This window comes from Pinus tabuliformis, chromosome 8, assembly GCF_031772625.1.
Source record: "Pinus tabuliformis cultivar Carrire ecotype Pingquan chromosome 8, CPIR1, whole genome shotgun sequence".
NCBI classification, from domain to species: Eukaryota; Viridiplantae; Streptophyta; class Pinopsida; order Pinales; family Pinaceae; genus Pinus; species Pinus tabuliformis.
In genome coordinates this window covers 234,593,525-234,604,773 of record NC_142294.1, presented here as the reverse complement: position 1 = coordinate 234,604,773, position 11,249 = coordinate 234,593,525, and the positions used below count along the sequence as shown (strand labels likewise).

The window sequence follows — 11,249 nt, the reverse complement described above, 5'->3', positions numbered from 1 at the left end:
TTTCTTTTTCTCCCACCTTGACGTATAACACAATAACAATCATATGATCGACATAAAGCTCTCTCTGCAACTTAGTCATCCCCAATAATTAACTACTGGAAATTTTGAAAAAATAATTAGATAACTCACGTCATGCTTTGATCACTATTGGGAAAATATTGATAACTACTTTTCTAATCACGTTGAAGAAAATCAAATCATTCATCAACCATTGGAAGCAAATTGACACAAAATATCTTAATATTGACTCAGAATCAAAGGTTTTCTTTTCATTTTTTTCTTATTTTCTTAATCCGTTAACTCCAAAGAGAACCTGATAGGACAAAAGTTGATCCTACACTAGCCACAATTTGTTTTAATGTAGCGAAAATCCCTTGGAGAAAATACTCAAATGCTCTCAACAATTACTCGAAAACCAACGAATGCTCTCACAGTAATAGCAATTGCCACCACTGGGCACGCAGCTTTTCAGAAACCACTCTAGAAAATATCCATTGTCAGCCCATCATCACAAATCAATGTTTTCATGTCAAAAGTTTGGATTTAAATTAAATATCTACTCAGGCAGTCTAAATTGGATGATAGTCGTCTACAACCACATCCATGAACTTTCGTCCCAGAGAACGAGTGTACCTGAATTGAAATCAAAGGAAGAGAAAAAACTGCACGACTTAAAATTCAACCTGCAATGGTTTATGGCATTGCCGTGCTGACATAGAGTTTGGAATGCAGGACACTTCATCTCCTTCAGCATTTCCTCTTCCTCCTATTTAACAAATGGCAATTCTTTTTTTCTTTTCACTTTTTTTTCCATCAATTTTCTCTTACAGCAGACAAGCCAAAGGTTTACCCAAAAACCCATTCTCTCTTAAATATACCCTTTTGGTACGAGTTTTGACTCGCATTTTTTCATTTTCTATTGCAGAACTTTTTGAGAATGTTTATATTTTTATCTTTTGACTATATTGAGGAGATCATAGACGAAGATTTGTGAACAACCCTCAACTTGCTTGTGGACACACTCCACTGACTCCTGGTATTTTTCCTTATTAATGGCTATAATAAAAAAATCCATTCATAACCCAACTGATTCTTTCGTTTCAACAAAAACCCCATTGTTATGGATGTTCCTAGTTCATCCTCCATATGAAGAACCATGTGAAAGGAAAAAATCATAATCTGGATGTTTCACCTGATGTAATCTCAACCATTGATCAGCTAACTGAAACAAAGAGTTAGCCTGCTGTCGTTCACAGTTGCCATTAGTACTCCACACTGTCCCCTTCAACTTGTAAGAAGCTAGACCAAACACTGGTAAAGCTATCTTTGGAGAACCCCCAGAATTGCTTATCGGAGTGACAGGAACACTTTTCCCTCCAGTACTTACATGAATACTGCCACCATCTGCCAAAACATCAGTTAGAGATCAAATGGGGAGTGAGAAAATCAGAATTCAAAAAGCATCAACATGCTTTACTGATATGAAAACTATGTGAACAAAGTAGCAACAAGATGGAGGGAAAGAAAATAGAAAACAGATGAATCAAACCTTTTAGTGGAGTTGAAAGGGAATGAAAAGTTAGGAAGCAGGCAGCCAGGTCTCGCAAGGTTGGACCTGTTGGTATCCTGTATATCGGGTACCTGTAAGGAAATTCTTGTTTTAATTAGATAGCGGTAGATAATGAAAATTCATCTAGACGTTACTGATCGCATTGAACAAAATCCAATAGAACAGGAATGCTTAATAACTAACTGGCCTCCACACCAACTTAATCAAGGATTGCACAAGTATAATTGATGGCATACCAAGCAACCGATAGCCAACTGATTGGCAACAGATCAATGCTTCTTAAGGTTTTCAGCTGTGGAAAGTCCTTGGCAAGATCTCCAATCTGCAACATCCAGTTAACAGATATTAATTTTAACCTCGCAATTGAAACTACACCATGAAATAAAACATTCCTCAAAATAAATGCATAACCGAATCTTACCTTGTCAGCGAGAGGTTCACGACTATATGGAGTTGCTCGCTCAAAATATTGAAATGAAGGGCAACTGCTTCCTTCACCATCATCACTAGAAAAGCCTTTTTGTGCAACTTTAATGCCCCACCATTTTGAGTCTCACTCTGCTTCATCACTACTACTACTACCTTCACTACCTGTATCTCTATAATCATCACTTGCATCACTCTCCTCACCAGGGAACCTGCAAAAAAAAACAGAGCATGTTCAGGACTCAACTGAGCCAGCATGAATCACGTGTCCAAACGTTATCAAGTTTTAAATGATATTGCTCCAATGAAAGACATGTGCGTTAACACTGAATTGTGACAGGCAAAATCTTGTTTCGGATATGACACAACTGATATAGAGAGCCGCCAAAGCATGCAATATTTTCATCGTCTGGAGCAACATTAGAGCAGAATCGTTTGCAAAGATAGATTTCTCCAAAAAAAAATTGTTAAACAACAGGAGCTACGGTGTATATTATGCTTTATTTACCATATTATTATTATACAAAAGCATTCAGCTGTGGTCAGATTTACGAAAAATTTAAGGAACCTCCCTTTGACATGACTTGCTATGAAAATAACTGGTGAATTGGATAATCTACCTGGTGCCAATATTAGGTCCAGAAGGGTGAGTGTAAAGTTGAATGGCAGAAAGAGACGGTACATAATACTGCATAATAGTGTCGCTTCTATTCAACACTTCTCTGCGGGCTTCATTGATTTTAAAAAGAGATTGTGATGTGACTTGCCAGTGAAAGAAAAATAGTTAAGAACAAAAGATTCACGGAAAATCCAGTTTGTTTGTCAGAAAAGCACAGGTGCACAGAAAACGCATTGATCCATTGATGTTGGGCAAATTTTCTAAAGAAACCGGGGAGAAGAGGCACAACTATCCAACAATTTACATATCTCTCCACTAACAAAAAGGACGGTTGTGCCAAAATTGTGCACACAATACTCCCCTTATATTCGATTATTCAAACATTATAATTTTGACTCAATAGTGGAAGCATGCATTACTACCATCCTACACAGAAACCCTCACCCATGTGATTAATAGCTGCTACTGCCCCGCGAGAGCGAGAGCTTGCATTATTAGTTCATTGGACGTGTTGTTAACAAAAATCATGATCAGAAGACGTGTTCAAGAATATAAGTGACACTTGGCGGATGTGTTGCTGACCAACAATCGGATCAAGCGACATGTTCCATAAATACTAGTGACATAGATCACTACATTTATGAATGAACAACAGTGGAACTGTTTGTCGTTTAACTTAATCATATCGTATTTATCAACTGTCATCCCTTCGAAAAAATTATTACTTTAGCTGAACTGGGTGTAGTCTACAAGTTCTGCACCAGAATTCAGCTTGTGTGTATTGTACTGAGTGGTGGTTAACTACTAGTGTAACGAACTCTGTTCCTTGAAATTTCTGCAATAAATCTTGCATCTGGCTCTGTGCCTCCTCAACTGGTTGAGACGCTTGTCATTTCATATGTTTCAAAAAAAGAAGAAGGGCTAATTGATTAGTATAGTGACAGGAACACTTTTCCCTCCAGTATTACATGAATACTGCCACCATCTGCCAAAACATCAGTTAGAGATCAAATGCGGAGTGAGAAAATCAGAATTCAAAAAGCATCAACATGCTTTACTGATATGAAAACTATGTGAACAAAGTAGCAACAAGCTTTACTGATATGAAAACTATGTGAACAAAGTAGCAACAAGATGGAGGGAAAGAAAATAGAAAACAGATGAATCAAACCTTTTAGTGGAATTGAAAGGGAATGAAAAGTTAGGAAGCAGGCAGCCAGGTCTCGCAAGGTTGGACCTGTTGGTATCCTGTATGTCGGGTACCTGTAAGGAAATTCTTGTTTTAATTAGATAACGGTAGATAATGAAAATTCATCTAGACGTTACTGATCGCATTGAACAAAATCCAATAGAACAAGAATGCTTAATAACTAACTGGCCTCCACACCAACTTAATCAAGGATTGCACAAGTATAATTGATGGCATACCAAGCAACCGATAGCCAACTGATTGGCAACAGATCAATGCTTCTTAAGGTTTTCAGCTGTGGAAAGTCCTTGGCAAGATCTCCAATCTGCAACGTCCAGTTAACAGATATTAATTTTAACCTCGCAATTGAAACTACACCATGAAATAAAACATTCCTCAAAATAAATGCATAACCGAATCTTACCTTGTCAACGAGAGGTTCACGACTATATGGAGTTGCTCGCTCAAAATATTGAAATGAAGGGCAACTGCTTCCTTCACCATCATCACTAGAAAAGCCTTTTTGTGCAACTTTAATGCCCCACCATTTTGAGTCTCACTCTGCTTCATCACTACTACTACTACCTTCACTACCTGTATCTCTATAATCATCACTTGCATCACTCTCCTCACCAGGGAACCTGCAAAAAAAAACAGAGCATGTTCAGGACTCAACTGAGCCAACATGAATCACGTGTCCAAACGTTATCAAGTTTTAAATGAGATTGCTCCAATGAAAGACATGTGCGTTAACACTGAATTGTGACAGGTAAAATCTTGTCTCAGATATGACAACTGATATAGACAGCTGCCAAAGCATGCAATATTTTCATCGTCTAGAGCAACATTAGAGCAGAATCGTTTGCAAAGATAGATTTCTCCAAAAAAATTGTTAAACAACAGGAGATAAATTGTTAAAGTTAAAACAACAGGAGCTACGGTGTATATTATGCCTTATTTACCATATTATTATTATACAAAAGCATTCAGCTGTGGTCAGATTTACGAAAAATTTAAGGAACCTCCCTTTGACATGACTTGCTATGAAAATAACTGGTGAATTGGATAATCTACCTGGTGCCAATATTAGGTCCAGAAGGGTGAGTGTAAAGTTGAATGGCAGAAAGAGACGGTACATAATACTGCATAACAGTGTCGCTTCTATTCAACACTATCGGTACTCCAGCACCATATGCACTCCACTCGTTGAATGACTCCCACAGATCACCAAGACTGAAGAAGGGCATGGATTTGGCTTCAGAATCCCTCCATCCTTTCATGAATGTCTGTGAAACCAAGAATTATTCCTATTATCAATGAAGAGCCAATGACAGAACAGCTAGAAAACATTGTGTTGTTAAAAATACAGGGTTCATAACAGAAGATATCAAAATCCTAAAATGTACATTTAGCTACAAGCCTAACATTACTAGGGATAAAATAAATACACTTGGAATACTAGAAAATTATCGGAAATAGACTGGAGGCTCATCACAATAGGGTTTCAAAGCAAGTACCTTGGGCAGATACTGAAGAGGAACTGTTGGAGTTGTAGATTCCAGACAACGATCCAGATTACAACAGCACGCCTTCCTTCCAGAAGCGGCAGAAACAGGGGAAGACACGGCATTTAACTCTAATTTAGAAGATAAGTTAATCCTCAGACGCAGAGACATTTGGCGCGAGTAAAAAATTAAGCAACCTATGGTTTCATAAATTCATTTAAAAGAAATAACAGTAATTTCAAGAGACTTTAGCAGAAGCAGATGCAGGATTTAGGGTTTGCGGCTGAAAGGAAAACAATGTAGGAGTGTGAAGGGACAAAATTTGACAGTAAAATTGAGACAAAGTTCAGAAAATTACAGAGCTGAGTATAACGATATTTACTTTGGAAAGAACTTTGAAGTGGAAGCCCGAAGCAAGTGAGGGGAGGAAGACGTCTCTGGCGGAAGCTTCTTGCACTGAAAGAAAGCACCTGTTACTCGTCCAATTATTAAATAAAAATGAGTCCAGTTCAGGCATTTCACCTACTCTGTCATATTGTGAGAAATAAAGGCATTTCACCTACTCTGTCATATTGTGAGAAATAAAGGAAGGTGGTGTCTCGAAACCCCATCACTGCTAACTTTAAACTGCCTTCTCAGTAATTTGTAACGTTTTGTTTCAAAAGACTCTAGCAGAAGCAGATGCAGGATTTAGGGTTTGCGGCCCAGATGACCCCGAAGTCTCTGGGAAGAATCCCATAGTCATTTTCGCAAAATGCGCTAAACTCGAATCCTGCGACGCATCGCTGCTATAACCTTTAGTTTTGGTTTGTACTTAGTGTGGTGGATGGATGAGAAAATAAGTATAGAGACGTCAGCAAATTGCTCCAATTAGGATGTATGCCATTCAAAGGCATAGCAAAAAGTTTTACACAAAATAGACTCTTGCAGTTAATACCTTGCACAGAGAAATATTTGTATTATAAAGTTTGAACACAAGTAGAAAAGGACATATTCAACTAAGAAAATACAGCACTTGGCCCTAAGTTCCTTTCTGCTGAGTGCTGCGCTGTTCAAGCATAAGCTCGATAGCCTATCCTTTAAAGCGCTTAACGAAATATAGCAGCCGAGAAATATAACAGCCGTAAGTGTCTAAAATCCTTAAAAATAGCTTGATCTGATTTGCATAGCAAAAGCCGCCATTTTCCAGCCAAATTTCATCGTTGAAATGCTAAATTAATTTGTCCCGGATGCTATTGAATAAGTCACAGACACTTCGAGCTCTAACAAGCCATATATAGCCAAAATTCGCTATAGAGAGGCTAAATCTTTGGCTCAAATGATCTCCAGTAACAAATTGAGGGTGAAATGACCCATTTTCCAAACAAATTTTACCAATGAAATCTAAAGTTTTATACCATCTCCAAATTCTTCCAAGAAAAGAATTTACCATTAATAACAAAGCAGTGTATAATAATTCAAGAGCACATACTGTCGCAGAAGCGCTTGAGGTTGATCGAGCTGCTCCTTGCAATTCGTTGAATCGACCAGCATAAAAAAGGCATGGAAGAAAAGGAAATTGCTGAAACCAATCTCTCTCAAGGCCCTCTCTCTCTGAACTCAAGAAAAGCAAGAAATCTTGCAGATTCTTTGAATCTATGGTCTCATCAACACCTCCTAAAGGCCGAACGGCTGCTTAATCCGGAATCCCAAATCCCAACCTCAATCCAATCTTTCTCAAGGCCCTCTCTCTCTCTGAACTCAAGAAAAGCAAGAAATCTTGCAGATTCTTTGAATCTATGGTCTCATCAACACCTCCGAAAGGCCGAACGGCTGCTAAATCCGGAATCCCAAATCCCAACCTCAATCCCTATCCATTAGACAAAGAAATCATCAAGGTCGAACCCACAACATCGCCCTTATAAACAAAGAACACAGGATTTCCTGTAATATTGGCAGACGAGTTATTGTAGCAGGTCGTGGAAGAGCAGAACGCGGAAAGCAGTTTTGGTGAGGGAGGAATAGTCCGAGAACCTACGCTACATGTCAATTAAACAAGATTCGAATGACCGCTACATGTCAATTAAACAAGATTCGAATGACCGCTAGACGCCAGGTGTCAACGTTAGAAACAAAAGGACGACGAAAGTCTCTTTCAAAGGAAGGCCTATCGACCTAATTATATATTCTGTTTTCTACTTGATTGAAACTAAATCTAAAATTCTTAAAGAATTTCAAAATAACCACCCATGATTTCAACGACACGCATCATCTTCTTAGAGAATTTCAAAATAACCACCCATGATTTCAACGACACGCATCATCTATTAGATTCTTTTGCATTTTATTCGGTTTTAATTTCTTTCCTGCCACCTTTTTTTTAAAATATTCAAAAATAACATGATTTTATTTTATTTATTTATTTTTATTTAAAAAAAAAAAAAAACAATCTGGGATCTGTCCAACACAAAATATACGAAATTCTTGGAAGTTGCGTATAAGACAGACAAATGGGACACCTAGCAAAGCAATGTTCATTTTGAAAAGGGAAAATTTCCACAAATAACAGCTATTAATTATTTTTGCTATATAATAAACTTATAAATTGTGTATTTATATTTTATTAAATTAAAATTGAATAGTTTTTTTTTAAATGAATTTAGAGTGGACATATCGGACAGATTAAGCTTCATTCATGATTTTGAAAACTTTGAGATGAATTTAGAACGGACATATAAGAAAATTGAGCTTGATTAATAGTTTTTGGTTTATATAATAAAGTTGCTCCAATATTTTATTAAATTAAATTAAATAAAAATATATATTTTTTAATTTTTAATAAAATAAAAATATATATATTTTAAATGAATTTTAAATGAGCATAGAAGATAAAATAAATTTGTTTGATTAGAAAGTTTTATTTTTTATTTTGAGTAGATTTAATAGTTAAAAATATGTAAAATATATAATTATTATTGTTACTAAGGAGAAAATGAAGCTTGTTATATAATTTCTATGTTTTTTTTTGTGATGAATACACGAATTTTTACACGAATTCGTATATGAATTTCTGGATCTTCACGCAATAATGCTCTTCAACGACCTCTTGTCAACACGAGCAAAATGTCCCTCGATCCTTGGTGAACCTCTGACGAACCTTGGATGAACCTCTCCTCTCACAGAATATTTAAAATAACATAAGAGAACATAAAGTCATGCGGAACATTTTGAAAAACTTCTCTATTTTATTGATTTCAAAAGATGAATTACAATGCTGGAAGACTTAGAGAAACTTCAATCAGAGATAGACTACTTGGGCATTTACCAAATGCTACACCTCAATCTAAGATGCATTCCAGAGGCTACCTGGCCTTTTGCAAACTCTGTCTTTGAACTTTCTAAGAAAAACACAGACTCAAACTTAATGAGTTCAGCCACTTTAGGTTCTTACCAAGGTTGTTAGGCCCTGATATGCAGGCTTTTCAAACTCGACTCTAAAAGAGACTTTCTTCCTGATGAACGCAGATCGAACACAATTGTTCTAAGATCTTCTTGCTAAACATTTCAGTGAGACGGGGGTCTTCATTCTCCATAGTGGGTAATTCATGAAGGATAGTGTCATGAGGGAATGGAATGTCAGAGCATTTTGGGTTTGGACATGAGTTTGTAGTAACAGTGGAAGGGGCCTCTCCAGTCCTGGAGTTGTGATTTTTGTGGAGAACCAGATTTGCGAGAGATTGTAAGAAAACAACTGTTTTGCAGACATGACATTTTACTTCGAGAGTGGAAAAATTTAATAGCTGAGAAAGTTCAAGTAAATCAACACGTGAGAAGCTTACAAATGGAGTATTTATAGATGTGGAAGTAGATGGCTGACATGGAATATGGTCGGGGTTTATATGGTATTTTGTCGCTTGACAAGATTCTTGTATTCTTTTGCAATCCAAAGTAGATCTTCTAGGGAAGAACATAGTAGCTTTAGCTGGTCCTTCTTGTATCTGAGCAGTCGTGATACTTTGAACATTGGGCGACTAAGGTAGATCTACTACCCAGTTTTCAGGAAAGCTAAGATCTTCCCATTCGATGGTATGCTGCACTAGTCTCCCATGCTTTTGTATAAATCCTTCAGACAATCATTGGTTTCTTGAGGATAATCTAATGGTTTACTTTGGTTAAGACTAACCAATGATGATGTCCTCTCATGAAGTAGCCTAATATGTGATCATCAGATTTTTTTTATAGATCTGTAATAGTCTTACAACGAAGGTGAAAACACTCCATGCCATTACACTCCATGCACTCCTGGCAATCACTTTGAAAGTCTTTTTTCAAAGTACCTTGGATCCATATCAATCTTATTTATTCCATACCATCTCCAACATTCCTCTAACCAATTTGGTTGTAACAGTAACTGTGTAATGAAGACCGGTACAAATTTTAATAATGTATAATGTATTTCTGATCTTTCTTCTCTGCATAAGAGATCCCACCAGAGATCTTTATAGCCTTGGAAATTATAGACAGTGTCAGGAAATACAAGGCTTGGATCCTTTTGTGGCCACATTATTCTTGCAGGATGTTCAGGATATCTGGTTCTATTGATAGTATAATATTTATGAAATGTTTTGGTTCTATTGCTTCCCTCATTCCATATCAGACTGAAATCATGAAAACTTTCCCTTAATGAGTCGTATGCAAGATTAGAATACATCATTGAATTCTTATACACCATATCATGTATCCAAGTGCTGGACTTAGCATAAATCTTTCTTTCTGGTATAAGGTGTTGTAAGTCCTGATGAGGCTGTAGATTTGCATCCATTACTTTAGTGTTTCTTAATTGCCAAGTGAGTTTCCATTTTTCAACATAGATTGGCCATGAGGTGTTGTCTGGGATATTTCTAAGATCTTCTTGCTAAACATTTCAGTGAGACGGGGGTCTTCATTCTCCAGAGTGGGTAATTCATGAAACATTAGGATAGTGTCATGAGGGAATGGAATGTCAGAGCATTTTGGGTTTGGACATGAGTTTGTAGTAACAGTGGAAGGGGCCTCTCCAGTCCTGGGGTTGTGATTTTTGTGGAGAACTAGATCTGCGAGAGATTGTAAGAAAAAACTGTTTGGCAGACATGACATTTTACTTCGAGAGTGGAAAAATTTAATAGCTGAGAAAGTTCAAGTAAATCAACAAGTGAGAAGCTTACAAATGGAGTATTTATAGATGTGGAAGTAGATGGCTGACATGAAATATGGTTGGGGTTTATATGGTATTTTGTCGCTTGACAGGATTCTTGTATTCTTTTGCAATCCAAAGTAGATCTTCTAGGGAAGAATAGAGTAGCTTTAGCTGGTCCTTCTTGTATCTGAGCAGTCGTGATACTTTGAACATTGGGCAACTGAGGTAGATCTATTACCTAGTTTTCAGGAAAGCTGAGATCTTCCCATTTGATGGTTTGGTGCTCAATCTTTTGATTGTGAGCATCTGTGATTACCAGGGTGTTGGATTTTGACTCTTGACTGGGTGTATGCAGAATGGCTGGATATAATGTGTTGGTGTGCCTGAAACACCCACCAGTATGAACTGCAATGTTTGTCCTTTATGTGTTCATCATACACATATACTGAGAAATTTGGGTGGCAATCAAACCATACATGACCATTTGATAAAGGAGCCACGATACCACCAATTAATGAATCAGTATATTTGTTATGCGTGAGATCTCTGATAGTAGCCAACACATATGTATTAAGCCCTCTGTGGGTTAAAGAATTTATGCCCACCCGGATACAACCAAGATGTAGATAAGAAGTACCATGTCTTCGAGCTTCTTCCTGAAGCTTTTTAGGATCTAAAAGGGAAATGGTTTGAATGGATTCAACATTTTCTTGGATCTGAGAGACACATTCTTTAACAGTGACTCTAGTTATAGCTTTCAAATGAAACACAGATAAATCACCATA

At 37.0% G+C, this 11,249-nt stretch overlaps 1 pseudogene across 1 annotated transcript; it reads right to left on the bottom strand.

Annotated features, from left to right (window-relative positions):
* Positions 1–243: 243 nt before the first annotated feature.
* On the bottom strand, positions 244–7,321 carry LOC149234985 (uncharacterized; annotated as a pseudogene). Its single transcript, XR_016245865.1, has 12 exons — positions 6,781–7,321; positions 5,692–5,765; positions 5,322–5,440; positions 4,879–5,090; positions 4,390–4,445; positions 4,229–4,299; positions 4,044–4,129; positions 2,617–2,766; positions 1,992–2,208; positions 1,807–1,892; positions 1,550–1,641; positions 244–1,404 (listed from the first exon to the last, which is right to left on the bottom strand). The product of XR_016245865.1 is annotated as an uncharacterized LOC149234985 (transcript).
* Between the last annotated feature and the right edge of the window lie 3,928 nt (positions 7,322–11,249).